Source organism: Hylobates moloch, unplaced genomic scaffold (assembly GCF_009828535.3).
Source record: "Hylobates moloch isolate HMO894 unplaced genomic scaffold, HMol_V3 SCAFFOLD_18, whole genome shotgun sequence".
NCBI lineage: Eukaryota > Metazoa > Chordata > Mammalia > Primates > Hylobatidae > Hylobates > Hylobates moloch.
This window is the reverse complement of record NW_026652293.1, coordinates 46,980,295-46,997,834: the sequence shown is the minus strand read 5'-3', so window position 1 is coordinate 46,997,834 and position 17,540 is coordinate 46,980,295. Positions and strand designations below refer to the sequence as shown.

Genomic DNA, 17,540 nt, shown 5'->3' with positions numbered 1-17,540 from the left:
CCTAACTAGGTTTTGCTCAGGCTAGTGTCAAAATGAATTTGTCCACCCAAATCATACCAATGGACAGAGAGGGAAGGGAAACAATCTCACAGGTTTGCTAAGAAGTCCTCCTGGGATTCGACTTTTGCCAAAAAGACAGATGAAGAACTCACATGATGTTGAAAGGGTCAAACCGAATATTTGTTGTTGTTGTTGTTGTTGTTGTTGTTGGAAAATTATCAATGTTATGTTACTTTTAACGTAAGCAGAAAATCAAGTTTTCCCCAGGCAGCTTGCTGTTCTATCACATCATTTAAAATCATTGTGATTGAAAGCACAGAATAGCAGAAGGACTCACTGACTTCACCGATTTTCCTGGTTGAATTACGGGGCTCAAATAGTAATGATGCACTGCCCATTTTTAAGACCTATGCTTGTCTCCACTTTCAAGCGAGGAAGCACACCATACAGGGTTAGGAGAGGAGGCTGCATGTGGGGGACTCGCAGCCATTCTATCCACCTCTCGACTGAATTGGAGTATCTCTCGGAATTAAGTCCTTAAAAAAAATCCCTCTTATTCTTCAGCACCCATTTCATGTTATAAAAAAAAATTATTCAACTAAATGTCATATTATTCTGCTTACCTCATTTTGGGCAATTCATAACAGCATTTAATGGGTCTATTTCCCCCAAAGTGTTTTCATTGCTGCTAATAGAGAAAACCCAGAAGGGGAAAAAAAAAGCCACCATGGTCCAAAAATCTAGTGAAAATAAGCTTGACCTAATCAAGTGCCTTCACAGGATTCCTCAGAGCCTTTAGTAGGCTAGTGAGCATCTCACGTCCCCAGGTCAGGGCATAGGAACAGTGCTTCTCTAATGCATTTGACAATAGGATACTCTCTTTTAAAAAGAATCTCAGGATTCCATTCTTGCTGTTCCATAGTCAAGGTGTTAGGAAATGCTACCTAAGGGGGTTTACCAAACACTCCAGGCTTCAAGAAGACTACAGTTTACTGGTAGGGTGGATGGTGTATGATTGAATTGGGTCCCCCAGAAAGCTATGTTGAAGTTCTAACCTCTGGTACCTGTGAATGTGATCTGATTTGGAAATAGGGCTTTTATAGATATAATCAAGTTAAGATGAGGTCAGGAGAATGGGAACTAATCCAATGTGACTGGTGTCCTTTATAAGAAGAGGAAAATGCCATGTGAAGACAGAGACACCAGCAGATGCCATGTGACAGCAGAGGCAGAGGTGGGAGTGTGTGGCCTCAAGCCAAGGAAGGCCGAGGAGCAACGGCCACCCCCAGAAGGTGGAGGAGGTGAGGAAGGGCCTTCCCTGCCACACTCTGGGAGGAAGCAGGGCCCTACCAACACCTTGATTATGAACTTCCAGCGTCCAGAACTGGGAGAGAATAAGTTTCTGTTATTCTAAGCCACCCAGTTTGTGATACTTTGTGGCAGCGACATTATCAAACTAACATAAAGGACTAAGACATACAAATGACTAACTGCAAAATGGACACAACAAAACCAAAACAGCTATGTAGAAAACAGCAGGAAAAATGGCAACAATGGAAGGAGGTGGTATATAGGAAAGTGTCAAAAAAGGGATATAAACAATGAAAATGCAGGGCTTGAGAGAAGAGCTCCTGGTCCCTGGGGTGCTCAGAGATGGCTTCAAGGAGGAGTAGGGGAGGTGGGAAGGAGTGAATACACAATTCTTCTGTATTATTAGGGGGGGTTAAAAAAAGAACAAAACCCACACACCTCAACTGAAGTAACTGGAAGACACTGACATCTCCCTTCGGAGAGTTGCCTCCTCTGGGCAGATCGGTGGCCACCTATCTGCCTTGAAGGCTGAAGGCATCGTGTAGAACCTGCTGATCTCTCACAGGCTCTTGCATGAGTTTTGGAAAATACATGTATTTTTCATTTTTGTGAGCTTTGGATTTCTGGGTCACCTTGCAGGTCATGAAAAGAACAGATAAATAAGAACAGCAAAACAATTAATGATTCTAGATCAAGCTAGCGACATAACCATCCGGTTTCAATAGGAAGACTCAGAAAAAGAAAAATATCTCTGAAACTTCAGAGTAAAAGTCTTCATTGAATAAAACAGCAGTTAAGGGTCTATGTGGGGGAAGGGAAAGGAATCATGAGAACCTTAACTTTTAGCATGAAACGCATCTGTTAAACAGAACCTACTAATGGTGTTATTGTAGCTAAAAACAGCGACTTGAAAATGTTGTGTACATTATTACTGTCATTATCCACCAACTGTAAGAATGCTATGTTAAAACTAACTCAAAACACCTCGAGAAAGGTAATTGCTACTAATGGATCTGAAGTGTGCAAAATTGGACATCATTACCCTGTCCTCATATTGTGAGCTGGGGAAGCTGCCGGAGATGGCAGTTAGTAGGCTCACTCATCTTTCAATCAGGACCGAGGTTTGAGGAAAGGGCCAGGCTCGCTTTCATTCCACAGTGCAAGAGAAATGCCACACTGCACAGTATTATAGGCAAGTGTTTACAGGACTGAGCCAAGGGCAGGAGATGGAGTTGCAGCACCCCTCTCTGAACTCTCCAAGTCGGTTCTGTTGCAGAGGAGGAGACAGGAGCTAGAATAGAAGCCGCCTGCCCTGAAAATCCCCTTCCAGTTCCGATTTCTCAGATCAATAGCCACCAAACTGAGTTGCCTTGCTGACTCTGAAATTAAGGAAAGAACCCAGAATCGAAGAATTATAAAAGCCAAACAGGTCACCTCAAGTCGTTTTCTGCTCCCAGACACCTAAGCACCCCTGAGAAGAGAACTACTCAGTCTGCCCATGGGGTGCAGTTGCCCCCCTGCACTGGGAGGTGCCCCAAGCCTCTCTTGGTGTGCAGAATCGGAAGCTCCTCCTGATGGCCAGATGTGGTGGCTCACTCCTTTAATCCCAGCACTTTGGGAGGCTGAGACAGGTGGACTGCTTGAGGTCAGGAGTTCAACACCATCCTGCCAACATGGTGAAACCCCATCTTTACCAAAAATACAAAAATTAGTCTGGCATGGTGGTGCACACCTGTAGTCTCAGCTACTTGGGAGGCTGAGGCAGGAGAATCACTTGAACCCAGGAGGCGGAGGTTGCAGTGAGCCAAGATCGCACCACTGCACTCCAGCCTGGGCGACACAGCAAGACTCTGTCTTGGAAAAAAAGAGAAAAAAAAAGATCCTCCTGAGGCTTGGCCTAACTTTCTTCAGCACTAAGAACTGCTCTTATTGTGGGCTGAGTTCCCCATCTCCCCACCTCACATAGCCGCAAAATTTCCCTTCTCCAGTGCTAATTGATAATAATGTTTAAAATCATCAGTCTTTAAATGTTGTTCAAACTTTCAAAACTAATATCCCCAAACAGCACAGCCCCTTTACATGGAAGCATCCATTTTCTGCACAGCTCTCCATTATACCCCCAAATGTTCACCCCCATCACCCAGCCCCAGCATGTACACACCAAAGAAATCCAAGAAGGCTGACTTTGTCCAGGAATTTCAACCTCTTTTCCCACTACAAGTCTGATGACTTAGACCAAATTTCTACCCTCCCTTCTGGCCACAATAAAGGAGTACGACCAGAGGGGCCAAAAGACCAGAAATTGTATATGTAAACCCTGATAAAAAAAAAAAAAAAAAAGCACTGCTGCCCAGGCGCGGTGGCTCACGCCTGTAATCCTAGCACTTTGGGAGGCCAAGATGGGCAGATCACGAGGTCAGGAGATCGAGACCATCCTGGCTAACATGGTGAAACCCCGTCTCTACTAAAAATACAAAAAATTAGCCAGGCGTGGTGGCGGGCTGTAGTCCCAGCTACTCGGGAGGCTGAGGCAGGAGAATGGCGTGAACCCAGGAGGCGGAGCTTGCAGTGAGTGGAGATCGCGCCACTGTACTCCAGACTGGGCAACAGAGTGAGACTCCATCTCAAAAAAAAAAAAAATTGCCTAAATTCTAAATCTAGAATTAAAAAAAACAAACAAAAAAACAAAACAAAACAAAAAAAACAACCTAGTCCTTCCCCCACGTAAGACATTTCTTCTCAGCCCCAGTGGCTCTGGTTGAGACTCCCAGCACCCTCCTAACCCTGAGATCCTGAGGCTCTGAACGAGTGACTTTGCCCCACTGAGTCACCTAGAACCTGAGAACCAGGGACCCAAATGGTCTTCTGGTTCCCCATGTGAGGCTTCACCCTGGCAAAGGGGGACAGGAACGGAGCACAGGATGGATCCATGCAGTGCCTGACAATGTGCTAGCGCAGAGGAGGGCCAGAAACACGTGCCACCAGGCCCACTTGGCAAAACAGTCTGACTTTTAAGACAAATTCTTACATGAAACCCCAATATACATAACAAAATTTATTCATTTCCATATTCATGCTATTTATTTCTTTGTTTATTCAAGAATTACTTATTTAGCATTGACTACGTTCGTGTTCAAACAGTGCCTGCAAACAAAAGAGATACAATGCCTGATGAACACATTGAAAACATACGATGAATGCAGAACTTAGATTCTGATAGGGGAAGCCAGGTAATAAACATAAATATATATCATGTCAAGTATTATTTTTGTTATGAAGAAAAATTAAGTAGAAAAGGGTGATGGGGTAGGGTGCTCTTTCAAATAGCTTAGGTACCTGTGAAAGAACCAGAAGGAAGGGAGCCATCTAGGGAAGAGACTTCCAGGCAGAGGGAAAAAAAAGTGCAAAGGCCATGAGCAGGAAGCGTGCTAAGGGAATTGAGGAACAGCAAAAGAGACAGATGTCTGGAGCATAGGGAGGGAGGATGGGATATGAGTGACATCACAGAGGTGAGCAGGAGCCAGATTTGGTTGGACTTTATAACCTCTGTGAGGACCTGGGATTTTATTCTGAGGGAGATGACAAGCCACTGGAAGGTTTGAGCAGAGGAGGAATAAGGTCTGACCTGTTTTAAAAGGGTCACAATGACTGCTGTGTGGACAATAGACAAAACAGGGACAAGGAAAGGAATGGGGAGACCAATTGGAAAGCCATTGCCAAAAGCCAGGTGCAGGACACCCACGGATGGGCTTGGGGGATAGTCAGGGAAAGGAGAAGGAGTCAGATCCAGGTATACATTGAAAGAGGGGCCACCAGAATTTGCTTATAGGTGGAATGTGGGGAATGACAAGAGGGGAATCTGCTGGGCGCAGTGGCTCACACCTGTAATCCCAGCACTTTGGGAAGTTGAGGCAGGTGGACCACCTGAGGTCAGAAGTTCAAGACCAGCCTGGTCAACATGACGAAACCCCGTCTCCACTAAAAATACAAAAATTAGCCAGGCATTGTGGCAGACACCTGTAATCCCAGCTACTCGAGAGGCTGAGGTGGGAGAATCGCTTGAACCTGGGAGGCAGAGGTTGCAGTGAGCCAAGATCTCACCATTGCACTCCAGCCTGTGCAACAAAAGGGAAACTCTGTCTCAAGAAAATAAATAAATAACTAAGAGAAGAGGAGAATCAAGCACAACTCTGGCTGGAATTACCAGAAGAATTGGCAAAGCAGACAGACCCAGTCTCTAGTCTTGCCCATCACCAGCTTCGTGACCTTGTGCAACATGTTTAACCTCTCCGAGTCTTCTTCATCTCAAAAGTGAGATAGCTGGACTAACGATGTCTAAAGTTCCTATGAACTCTGATACTTTTCACTTCATTTTTGCCACAGAGTAAGATTACACAGCAGATCATTTTTTTAAATACTTGGGTATTACATCAGTGTTCTTAGGGCTCAAATTTTCTCTTGGAAAACATCCATACTGTCCTTATCCATTTCCATTTCTCTTCTTCAGTTTTGTTGTTGTTGTTGTTTGTTTGTTTGTTTGAGACGAAGTCTCACTCTGTCAGAGTGAAGTGGAGCGATCTCAGCTCACTGCAACCTCCGCCTCCCAGGTTCAAGTGATTCTTCTGCCTCAGCCTCCCAAGTAGCTGGGATTACAGGCGTGTGCCACCACGCTCGGCTAATTTTTCTATTTTTTTTTTTTTAGTAGAGATGGGGTTTCACCATATTGGCCAGGCTGGTCTCGAACTCCTGACCTCATGATCCACCCACCTTGGCCTCCCAAAATGCTGGGATTACAGATGTGAGCCACCGCGCCCGGCCTCTTCCTCAGTTTTTAATTAATCCAGCTCTGCCAGATCTCCAGCTGCCAAACGCTTTGCCGATGACTGGAACAGTTCTCTAATCACTACTGACAACTTTATGAAAGCTTGGGTTTTCTGCAAGATTTGCAATTTTACTTTTTCATCCATTTACATTTTATTTGTCTTAGTGTTGTCAAATGTTTCCCACACCCTGAAATCATCTGAGAGGCAAAGATGTAAAAATATTGAGCCAATGGGCAGGGTTAGAACTCTGGTGTGAAGCAGGGAGAAATGTTCGAGTAGGGACTGATTTTATAAGTGGTCACTTGTTAGAATGACTTTTCCTTCCATGTGCAAGTGGGGACTCAGATAATGAATACTCAGAGAATAAAGGATCCTTAAGCCAATGAAACAGTCAGCTTTAAAAAGTTTCCCATAATTGGTCTGAAATGACTTTTAGAAGATAGACATTGGTGTTTTAATATCTAGTGCCAAATATGGTTGTATATATTATTATAATTATAAATGCTAAATATTCAGTGAGTCTCAATAGAGAAAATGTTTTGTATAACCTGTTCCTAGACTTATCATATTTATTACATAGGTACAGAGATAATAAGGAAGAAGAAAAAATGTGTAAAGGTGTATTTCCCATTCTTCTTTAGAAACAGATTCATTTTTCTTCTTTCTCTCTCTCTCTTTTTTTTTTTTTTTTCTGGAGACAGGGTCTCACTCTGTCACCCAGGCTGGAGTGCAGTGGCATGATCTCGGCTCACTGCAACCTCTGCCTCCTGGGTTCAAGTGATTCTCATGCCTCAGCCTCCGGAGTAGCTGGAATTACAGGTGCCTGCCACCACGTCAAGCTCATTTTTTTGTATTTTAAGTAGAGACAGGGTTTCACCATGTTGGCCAAGCTGGTCTTGAACTCCTGACCTCAAATGATCCACCCGCCTCAGCCTCCCAAAGTGCTCAGATTACAGGTGTGAGCCACCACACACAGCCTCTTCTTTCTCTTTAAATTTGGCCATATTCCAGTATCACTAAACAGCCCTGTGACCACTCAAGGCTGGCACAGACCTTGACTTGCTGCCCACTACAGGCCATGAGAAGGTCCCAGGCAAGTACTGTGCCCTCTGGAATGAGGGAGACTGGGGGAGCCAAGAGAGGTAAGCTGATGAGAACAAAGAAAGACAGGAGACCGGAAATTGACCATGTCAGTCCTGGTGAGGCCCTCTCTGTGCAGTGTACCATTCCACTTGAGTTTCACTGTGCAGAGCCTATGGAGAAGCCACTCCAGGGCCCAGGCTGAGAAGAAGCCCCTTGGGAGACCCCGCTGGTCTTTGTATCACTTCTGTTGAAGGAACTGAAAAGGAAAGGTGGCAGTTCTCCTGCTCCTGTCCTGGGATGAGTTAAAGAATCATACTGATATCATTTCCATTTGCTAGCTTAAGTTTTCAAGAAAAGAGAAAACTATGTGTGAGGAAATAGGATATGGGACTAAGAATGAAAATACACAAAGTTTTACATAGAAGCCAGAGGAATGAGCTAGGCAGAGAGAAACATAAAGGGAGATGATGGTACGTGCTTACGCCTTCAGTTTCACATGTCACAGGGAAGGAGCATATGGTTAGTTCTATGGGACTCATCCTGACAAGAGGAAAACCCTTCAAAACCTGCATCCTGGCCGGGCGCGGTGGCTCACACTTGTAATCCCAGCACTTTGGGAGGCCGAGGCAGGCGGATCACCAGGTCAGGAGATTGAGACCACGGTGAAACCCAGTCTCTACTAAAAATACAAAAAATTAGCTGGGCGTGTGGCGGGCGCCTGTAGTCCCAGCTACTCGGAGAGGCTGAGGCAGGAGAATGATGTGAACCCGGGAGGCAGAGCTCACAGTGAGCCAAGATCACGCCACTGTACTCCAGCCTGTGCCACAGATGGAGTCTCAAAAAAAAAAACACCAAAAAACCTGCATCCTTCTTATGGGAGTGCATGTGAAAGACAGCAGATTAGCAATTACTTCTCTTACTTAGATCTGGCACCAACTGGCCACTGAACGGTCAAATTAGCTCAGAGGTGGAAATATGATGCAAATAACGTGCCTCTACTTCCCTAACCCACCACACACACCCACATGCACATGTCCCACGATGGACGCTGCTAAATGATATTGATACTGTAAGTTCCATGTGGCCTGGAAGTATCAGCATTTGGTATAGTGCCTACTACCTACTAAGTGCTTTGTAAATACTCTGAATGAATGGACCTCTGAGCTCTTCCCCACTGAGCCTAGGTGCTGCTGTAGAGTCCTTCTCAACACATCAGTTGAGTTCCAAGCAGTCTACAACCAATCAAGTAGAGGTGGCATGCAAATCGAAAACAACTTGCCATTCTTTCCCAATTAGCTAAATCATAACATTCTCCCTTTAAGTGATGCAATTTGTACCTCAAAATATAAGTAGATTCCGGGGTTACCTTGAGCTCCATTATGACATCCAGGTTAATTTGACACAATTGTTTTCACCATAAGGCATACAGCTTCACATATTTGTAAACAAATTCTGTTGGAAACATAAAGCCTACATAATGGATGCTCTCATCATTCCTTATTTATCAGTGCTGCTTGCATATATTTAATAATGACGTTTTTCTCTAATTACTGTGTTTGGAATATATTTTAAGGGTTTTTTTTGGTAATTCAGGTAGACATAATGCTTACCAATATGTCCAGCTTCTTTCCTTCCCGGTCACACAGAGAATCACATTTTCCTGATCCCTGGCAATTAAGTGAGGCCATGCACCTAGTTTGAACAAAACTGTGTCACTTCCAAAGTGAAGCACTTAAGAGAATGCTTAATTTTCTGTACCCTCATCACTTGCTATGGTAATCTCAAAAATCATGTCTTAAGATCAAGATGCCATGAAATCCAAGCCGACTGGATAGTCAGGCCACGCTCTCCATTGAAGGAGAGCTGCCTGAATGAGAAATAAACTTGATTATATAAAGGCACTAAAATTTGGGTATTGTTACCATAGCATTACCTAGCTTATCCTAATAACAGTAATGAATGAGGTCTGTCAGTTGTAATGGAGTACCTGTCTCCTGACCTCAGCCAAGAGTAATTTAGGAGTGGTGGCTAGATTCTCAGAAGTTACAGGGTCAAGTCAGTTGATGAAAAAGCAAATCGACTGGTACAAAACAGAGGTGGAAATGGAGAGGGCACGGCACATAGGAGAGATGAGCTAGTAAGAACAAGAAAACATGGACAGAGAAACTCATTATTGGGAAGTTTATAGTAATATGTTTGGCCAGTGGGATCTGTCCTTACCTTAGACACTAGAAACACTGATGCCATCTAATTGAATCCCTAGCCTTTACTCCTAACTCTTCTCCACTCATCTACTCTGTGTTCTAATACCTCCCTCCTGCCCAGCCATGGGCATCATCTCCCTTCCACTGAGTGAAAAGGAGCTAGGCAGAACACTCAGCTGAACGGAGTTGGAGTTTTTGACACTGTACTTTTCAAAGAACTGGTCCCATAAAGCCAGAGCAAACTGGAAACTTATTTCACATACCAGTTGGGCAAATATACAGCAAGAGTCTTAAGCTTAAATCCCAATTTGGTCCAGTAATAAAGACTGTGCATGTGGCCAGGCACAGTGGCTCATGCCTGTAATCTCAGCACTTTGGGAGGCTGAGGCAAGTGGATCACCTGACGTCAGGAGTTCGAGACCAGCCTGGCCAACATGGTGAAACCCATCTCTACTAATAATAAAAAATTAGCTGGGTGTGGTGGCACGCACCTGTAATCCCAGCTACTCGGGAGGCTGAGGCACAAGAATCACTGGAATCTAGGAGGCGGAGGTTGCAGTGAGCCAAGATGGCACCACTGCACTCCAGTCTGGGCAACAGAGCAAGACTCTCTAAAAAAAAAGATTTTGCATGAATCTCAGACTGTTTCCCAAAGACAGTTTCTAGGAAAGGTGATTGCAGCATTACTTGTAAGAGCAAAAATTGAAAATGGTCTCAGTGATGAGCAAAAGAGGAGTCATTGAAAAACAAACAACAAAAACAGAGGACATCCATGTAATAGAACACTATAGGTAAAGCAAAATGATATTTTCAAAGAATGTTTAGTGGCACATGGAAATGTTTGTCATGATGTTAGGTGAATAAAAAGATGCAAAATTTGCTGGGCATGGTGGCTCATGCCTATAATCCCAGCACTTTGGGAGGCCAAGGCAGGCAGATCACCTGAGGTCAGGAGTTCGAGACCAGCCTGACCAACATGGAGAAACCCTGTCTCTACTAAAAATACAAAATACAAAAATACAAAAGCCAGGCATGGTGGCACATGCTGTAATCCCAGCTACTCGGGAGGCTGAGGCAGGAGAATCACTCGAACCCAGGATCCGGAGGTTGCGATGAGCCAAGATCGCGCCATTGCACTCCAGCCTGGGCAACAAGCGCAAGAGCAAAACTCCATCTCAAAAAAAAAAAAGATGCAAAATTTTCTATACAGAGTAATTTCAATTTTATACAATAATACATAATATGCATTAAAAAGACTAAAAGAAAATAGATTTAAAGTGTTACCAACACTTATCTTTGAGTGGTGAGTTACGGTGATTTTTGTTTCTTCTTTGAAAGTTTCTACATTTTTCAAATTCTCTTTAGTTAATATGTATTATTTTAAATTAGAGAAAGCATTTTTATTTTAAGCAAAATACATATGTAATGAGGCTTCAGTGATCTTAATTATCCCAGAGTATGTCCTGGGTTAAGGAAGGCTTTGGCTCAAGCATCTATACCTTCTAAACGCAATTCAGGCTATGGTCATTAATGTTCGGTACAATGGCGCTATTGAGGGGATGTTTTATTTTTATATTTCTCAGTTTATATATATATATATATATTTTTTTTTTTTTTTTTTTTTGAGAAGGAGTCTCACTCTTTCACCCAGGCTGGAGTGCAGTGGCGCGATCTCGGCTCACTGCAGGCTCCATCCCCCGGGGTTCACGCCATTCTCCTGCCTCAGCCTCCTGCGTAGCTGGGACTACAGGCACCCGCCACCTCGCCCAGCTAATTTTTTGTATTTTTTAGTAGAGACGGGGTTTCACCATGTTAGCCAGGATGGTCTCGATCTCCTGACCTCGTGATCCGCCCGCCTCGGCCTCCCAAAGTGCTGGGATTACAGGCGTGAGCCACCGCGCCCGGCCTCAGTTGATATATTTTTAATAAAATAAAATATTATTATAACACTAGAGCCTTGTTGCTAAATTATTTATAAAACCTTTTGGTAATATAAAGCTATCCTCAAGTTGGCTCATTCGAAATCCTGAGGATAAGAAAACCATGGGGGATTCTTGAAATAATTCTGCACGGCTGGGAGGAAGGTGCTGGACTCTCTGGGGTTTGGGTACATCCTACACTCGCGCCTTTGTCAGGAGAAACACAGCCAGGGTGCGGACCATGCTTGGGGAAGAGCCAGGCCCCACATTCCAGTCCCAAGAAACAGCTCCTGCACCACCAGAGAGAACAGACCAGCAGAGAAAGCCCTGGAGTCCAGGCATCCACACAGCCATGACATCTGCTCTAACGTCCAAGTCACCTCAGAGCTGGGAGGAGTTTCAGATGGTGTCAAGTTTCCAGGATCGCCGAAGGAACAGAGAGATCGCAAAGGTCAGTTTCAGATGGGAAAATCCTAAGATGAATCTTGGAGGGAATACTAGCTTTCACTACCAAGGCTTCCAAATAAGTTACAGATCCCAGGCACAAAGCAAGGACATCTTTATCCTCTCCTCTCCCCGCTCATCCTGAAACTGACTTGGAGATCCCTTTCTTCGGGCTGCAGCCTGGCTTGCTGAAGACCTAAGGCAATGACCAGCAGTCAGCCAGTCCACAAATGCCAAACAGCCAGCATACACCAGACGCTGCCATAGCACTCACAAAGTTTTGTGGTAACAAAGCAGAAAAGGCATACAGTCGAGTGCTACTCAAATCTTTAGTGTGCCCACACATTACCCGGGGATCTTGTTAAAAATGCAAATTCTGTTTCTATAGACCTGGGGTAGGGACTGAGATTCTCTCAAGCTGTCAGATGATGTTGATGTTTCTGGTACATGGGCAATGTTTTAAGTATCAAAGGTCCAGTGGATGAAATATATACAAAATATATAGAATAATATATATAAAATATACAAAAATAAGCTCCTGAATACTTACAGTGTGCCAAGCACCAAGAAGCTTGTCATGTGGAGTCTGTCCCTGAGTTTCTCCCAGCCTTGATCTTAATGACACATGTCTGTAAGGACACTGAAGCCACTAGGACAGATAGGGGTTGCCTAGGGTCAAATCTGTGCCCACACGTGGATGAGCCACAGTTAGACCGGCGGGCACAGTAATCTTCCACTACACGTCAACCCCCACTTTGGGCTCTCAACACAAAGACAATGGTCCAGTAACCTCAGGAAGTGATGCTTAATCCACAGGAATATAAGGATTACAAATGGCGCTTTGGACTAGATATCTTTTTTTTTCTTTTTAGAAAGAGAGTCTCACTATGTTGCCCAGGCTGGTCTCAAACTACTGGGCTCAAAGGATCCTCCCACCTTGGCCTTCCAAAGTGTTGCAGTTATGGGTGTGAGTCACCACACCTGGTCTAGACTAGGTAACTTCTCAGGTCTCTTTCATTCCTGAGATTCTAGGAGCCAATGAACACAATAGGTGCAGAAACCTACAAAAGGCCATTAGCCAACTTTTCGTCAAGTGAAAACATTTTAAAAGCAGACAGGCAGAGGATATTAGTAAAGGTCGCAATATTCATTTTTCACATTAGAGACTTTCCTCTGTTCACACTGAGAGTGAAGCACTCAGAGACTGGGTTAACTCTGGGGGGAATAAAGGAGAAAGACTTCTCTATAAGTAGAATCTCAGGCCCTATCACAGATTTACTGAAACAGAATTCCATATTCTTATATTTTTATTTTTATAAATGGGGTCTTGGCCGGGCATAGTGGCCCATGCCTGTAATCCCAGCACTTAGGGAGGCCAAGGCAGGCAGATCACTTGAGGCCAGGAGTTCGAGACTTGCCTGGCCCAGATGGCGAAACCCCTTCTCTACTAAAAATACAAAAATTAGCTGGGGGTGGTGGTGCACACCTATAATCCCAGCTACTCAGGAGGCTGAGGCATGAGAATTGCTTGAACCTAGGAGGTGGAGTTTGCAGTAAGCCAAGACCATGCCACTGCACTCTAGTAGCCTGGGCGACAGAGCAAGACTCTGTCTCACAAATAAATAAATAAAATAAATAAATAAGTAAATGGGTCTTGCTCTGTCACCCAGGCTGGAGTGCAGTGGTGCAATCATAGCTCACTGCAGCCTGGAACTTCTGGGCTCAAGCAATCCTCTCACCTCAGCCTCCAGAGTAGATGGGACTACAGGCATGCACCACCATGACCAGCTACAGAATTTGCATTTTTAACAAATCTCCAGATGACATGAGAAGCACTGGTGGCGGGGGGGGACTATATGCCTTTTCTGCCTTGTTTATCACTGCATCCCCAGAACCTTGACAATGCTTGGCATATACTAGTTGCCCAGTATTTATCGACTGGCTGACTGTTGTCCATTGTCTATAATGAGTAATGTGTAATTTATAGCGAAATTTCACATGAATTTTTTATTTTTGAAGCTACACAATTGTTGACCTCAACAGCTAGAAGTCCTAGGGCACCAAATGCCCTTGACATTCCTTCTGGTGGGCCTTGTCATATTAGGCTATCTCTGCTTTCTCCTAGAACCCCACTAAAATAATAAGCAAAGAAATATACAAAAGACACTGAAAACAGGAAAGGAGAAGACAGCAGACAACAGATGTCTCCAAATATTTGGAGGATGGAAAGTGGATATATGACTGATAACTGGCTTAGCGGAGTGGAAAAAACATGAACCCTAAGAGCCTGTAGAGGGGGCGCCCCTGACATGGGATTGCGTCACAGTAGAGAGCCCCAGAAAGGCTCAGGGACCTTCCTCAGGAGGCAGGGTGAGGGTGAAGTGTGAAGAAGAGGATCAGCTGATTCCCCACCCTCCCTGTGGCAGTCAGGAGACCATTCCTCCCAACCCAGCAAGCACTGGGAGGGTGATTCTTTGCATAATTAGATCAGAGAGTCTCTGGTAGAGACACCAGAAAGTTGTTTTACTAAAATGATGACATTTGGTGAACATTTAAACTGCCTCTGCCTCCTCCTCTGCCTCCAGAACACTGACAGCCGGGTTTATATATCCTAAGGAGACTGGCTGAGCCTTCTCAGAAGAAACTGACCTAAGAGAAACAACCAGCAGATGCTGACCTGTGGTCAGTTCCCAGCAAGATGTCCTGGCCCCTGTCAATCACCCTTCAGTGAAGCCTACCAAAGACAGACTTCCCCCCCACACAGAGCCTCCAATCAACCTCGAAGAGCTTCAGTCTTAATGTGAACACACTAAGGGAAAGTCTCTGCCATGAAATATAGAGACCAAAGCAAATAAACCAGGGAAAAAGGGAAACTCAGAGGGTGTGGCAGATTGCATTTTCCAAAAACAGCCACAATACTTCTGCTTCTTTTCTTTAAAACATGGTCCTTTCTCCCATTAAAAGCTGGAGTTTATCTTCTTTTCCCTTGAATCTAGGTGGGACTTCAACTAACAGAGCCACACCACCCAATATGGTTGCCAGTGGCCATTAGGCACGTGTGGCTGTTGAATAAGTGAAAAGTTGCTATTACAACTGAAGACCTGAAATAATCATTTTATTCAATTCTAAATAATTTAAATTTAAAAACTGAAGCAACACAAAGTGTTTTTCTTCTAGCTTTATTGTTTTGGCAGGACTGTATTTCACATTAACTACTAGAAATTCAGCATCTGAAAAAAAGAATTTAGCGGCCAGGCGTGGTGGCTTGCGCCTGTAATCCCAGCACTTTGGGAGGCCGAGGCGGGCGGATCATGAGGTCAGGAGATCAAGACCATCCTGGCGAACACAGTGAAACCCTGTCTCTACTAAAAATACAAAAAAATTAGCCAGGCGTGGTGGCGGGTGCCTGTAGTCTCAGCTACTCGGGAGGCTGAGGCAGGAGAATGGTGTGAACCTGGGAGGCGGAGCTTACAGTGAGCAGAGATCGCACCACTGCACTCCAGCCTGGGCGACAGACCAAGACTCCGTCTCAAAAATAAAAATAAAAATAATTTAGCATCTGAATTGAGCTGTGTTGTAAGTATGAAACTTACGCTGGACTTTGAAGACAGTATGAGAAAAGAATGTGAACTATCTCATTAACCATTTTCTATTCATTACATATTAAAGTGATATTAAGTTAAATAAAATATATTATTAAAATTAACTTTATTTCTTTTTATATTTTTAATGTGGCCACTAGAAAGCTTGAAATTGCACATGTGGCTCACGATATATTTTATTTATTTATTTTATTTATTTTTTTGAGATGGAGTCTCGCTCTGTTGCCCAGGCTGGAGTGCAGTGGTGCCATCTTGGCTCACTGCAACCTCTGCCTCCCAGGTTCAAGTGGTTCTCCTGCCTCAGCCTCTCAAGTAGCTGGGATTACAGGTGTGCACCACCACACCCAGCTAATTTTTGTATTTTTAGTAGAGACAGGGTTTCACCATGTTGGCTAGGCTGGTCTTGAACTCCTGACCTCAGGTGATCCACCTGCTTTGGCTTCCCAAAGTGCTAGGATTACAGGCGTGAGCCACTGTGCCTGGCCACAGTATATTTTAATCAGACATCACTGCAATACAGAAAAAGGGAAATGGCAGTTATGTGATTTCTGCAGCTAGGTCATACAAAGAATGCAGCTTTCACTCGGCTCTTGCTTTCCTGGGATACACATCTTAGGAGCCCTGAATCATCAAACTAGAAGTCTGATTCCCATGAAGCTTCCATGCTTTGGGGACCACATGTTGCTAGAGACAGATGCCCCAGCTGTTTGAATTTGTCCAAACCAAACACCAGACGTGAGTGAAGAAGACTTCAGGTGATTCCAGCCCTAGCTGACACTGAATAGATCAAAGATGAGCTGAACCTGCAGAGCCCCGCTCAGGTTGAACGTTCATGAACAAAATAAATGATATTGTAAGCCATGAAGGGGAGGGGAGAAATTTGTTACACAGCACTTGATAACCACAATAGGGGGAATCATGCTGGAAATGAAAAAATAAAAACTAAAACTGTGGTTTCTCTCTCCTGAAAAGGATTTTAAAAATTACATTATAAAACAAGAATAAGATGCTATAAAATTGGTATATTCAAAGAAAATAATTGTTGAAATTAGAAAGATGATTGCTGAAAGAAAAATTTATAGAAAAACTGGAAGATGAAGAAATTTCCAAGAAATAATAAAAAGAGCAGAGATAAAAAAACAGAAAAGAAAAAAATTTAAAGATCACTCAAACAGACTCAAACTTAGCTAATAGAAATGATCAAAAAAACAGCAAACATAAGAAGAAATACAATAAACAGTCTCTAGGCTGAAGAACATGAGTTTCCAGGTTGAAAGTTCCTACTAAGAGCTCATGATTGGGAAATTTAGAATAACGAGCATTGAGAACAAATACTAGAAGCTTTCAAAGAGGAAAAAAAAAAGGGTTGGCCAAAGGGTCAGAAATAGAAATAGAATCCAAGATAATTGCCTTTAAAATTCTGAGGAAAATAGTTATAGTTTAAATGCGCATGGAGTTATAGTTTAAATGCTATACCAAGCCAAACTATCAAATTTGAAGGAAGTATATACATTTAGGCAAAAGACACATGCAAAAATGTATTTCCTATGCACCCTTATTCAAGAAGTTACTAGAACGTAGAAGACGAAGGCGTGGGACACTGAAATTCAAGAATTCGTAGCATGATGTTGAAGCAAAGTCTCAGGACAGTGGCTGAGCTCCTGCAGCCAGGCTGAAGACGCCCCCAAGTTGAACCTCACCCTGTGGCTGCTGGTCTGGGGGTGCTCAGCTTGAAGCAGGGACTGCAGTGCTCAATGGAGATGACTAATGCAAAGCCTAAGAAAGAGGCAGTTTCTTAGCCAGGGGGTTAACGAAGAAGAAGAGGAAATTAATATCAAAACCAAACCTTAGGGCCCTGCATGGTAGCTTACACCTGTAATCCCAGCCCTTTGGGAGGTGAAAAGATCATTTGAGGCCAGAAGTTTGAGAGTAGCCTAGGCAATGTAGTGAGACCTTGTCCCTACCAAAAAAATATTTTATTTTTTGTAAATTAGCTGGGTGTGGTGGTACATGCCTGTAGTCCTAGCTACTTGGAAGGCCCAGGAGGGAGGATTGCTTGAGCCCAGGAGCTTGAGGTTACCACTACATTCCAGGCTAGGTGACAGAGTAAGATCCTGTCTCTAAAAAAAATACACATTAAAATAAAACCCAAAC

The 17,540-nt window shown here is 43.8% G+C and overlaps 1 protein-coding gene across 1 annotated transcript in view; it reads right to left on the bottom strand.

Moving 5' to 3' along the window:
* Positions 1-8,830: 8,830 nt before the first annotated feature.
* RPS6KC1 (ribosomal protein S6 kinase C1) overlaps positions 8,831-17,540 on the bottom strand; it is a 248,245-nt gene continuing 239,535 nt past the window's right edge. The window contains exon 16 of the transcript XR_009210687.1: positions 8,831-8,909. The gene's annotated coding sequence lies outside the window, so the exon portion shown is untranslated. The remainder of the gene's footprint in view (positions 8,910-17,540) is intronic.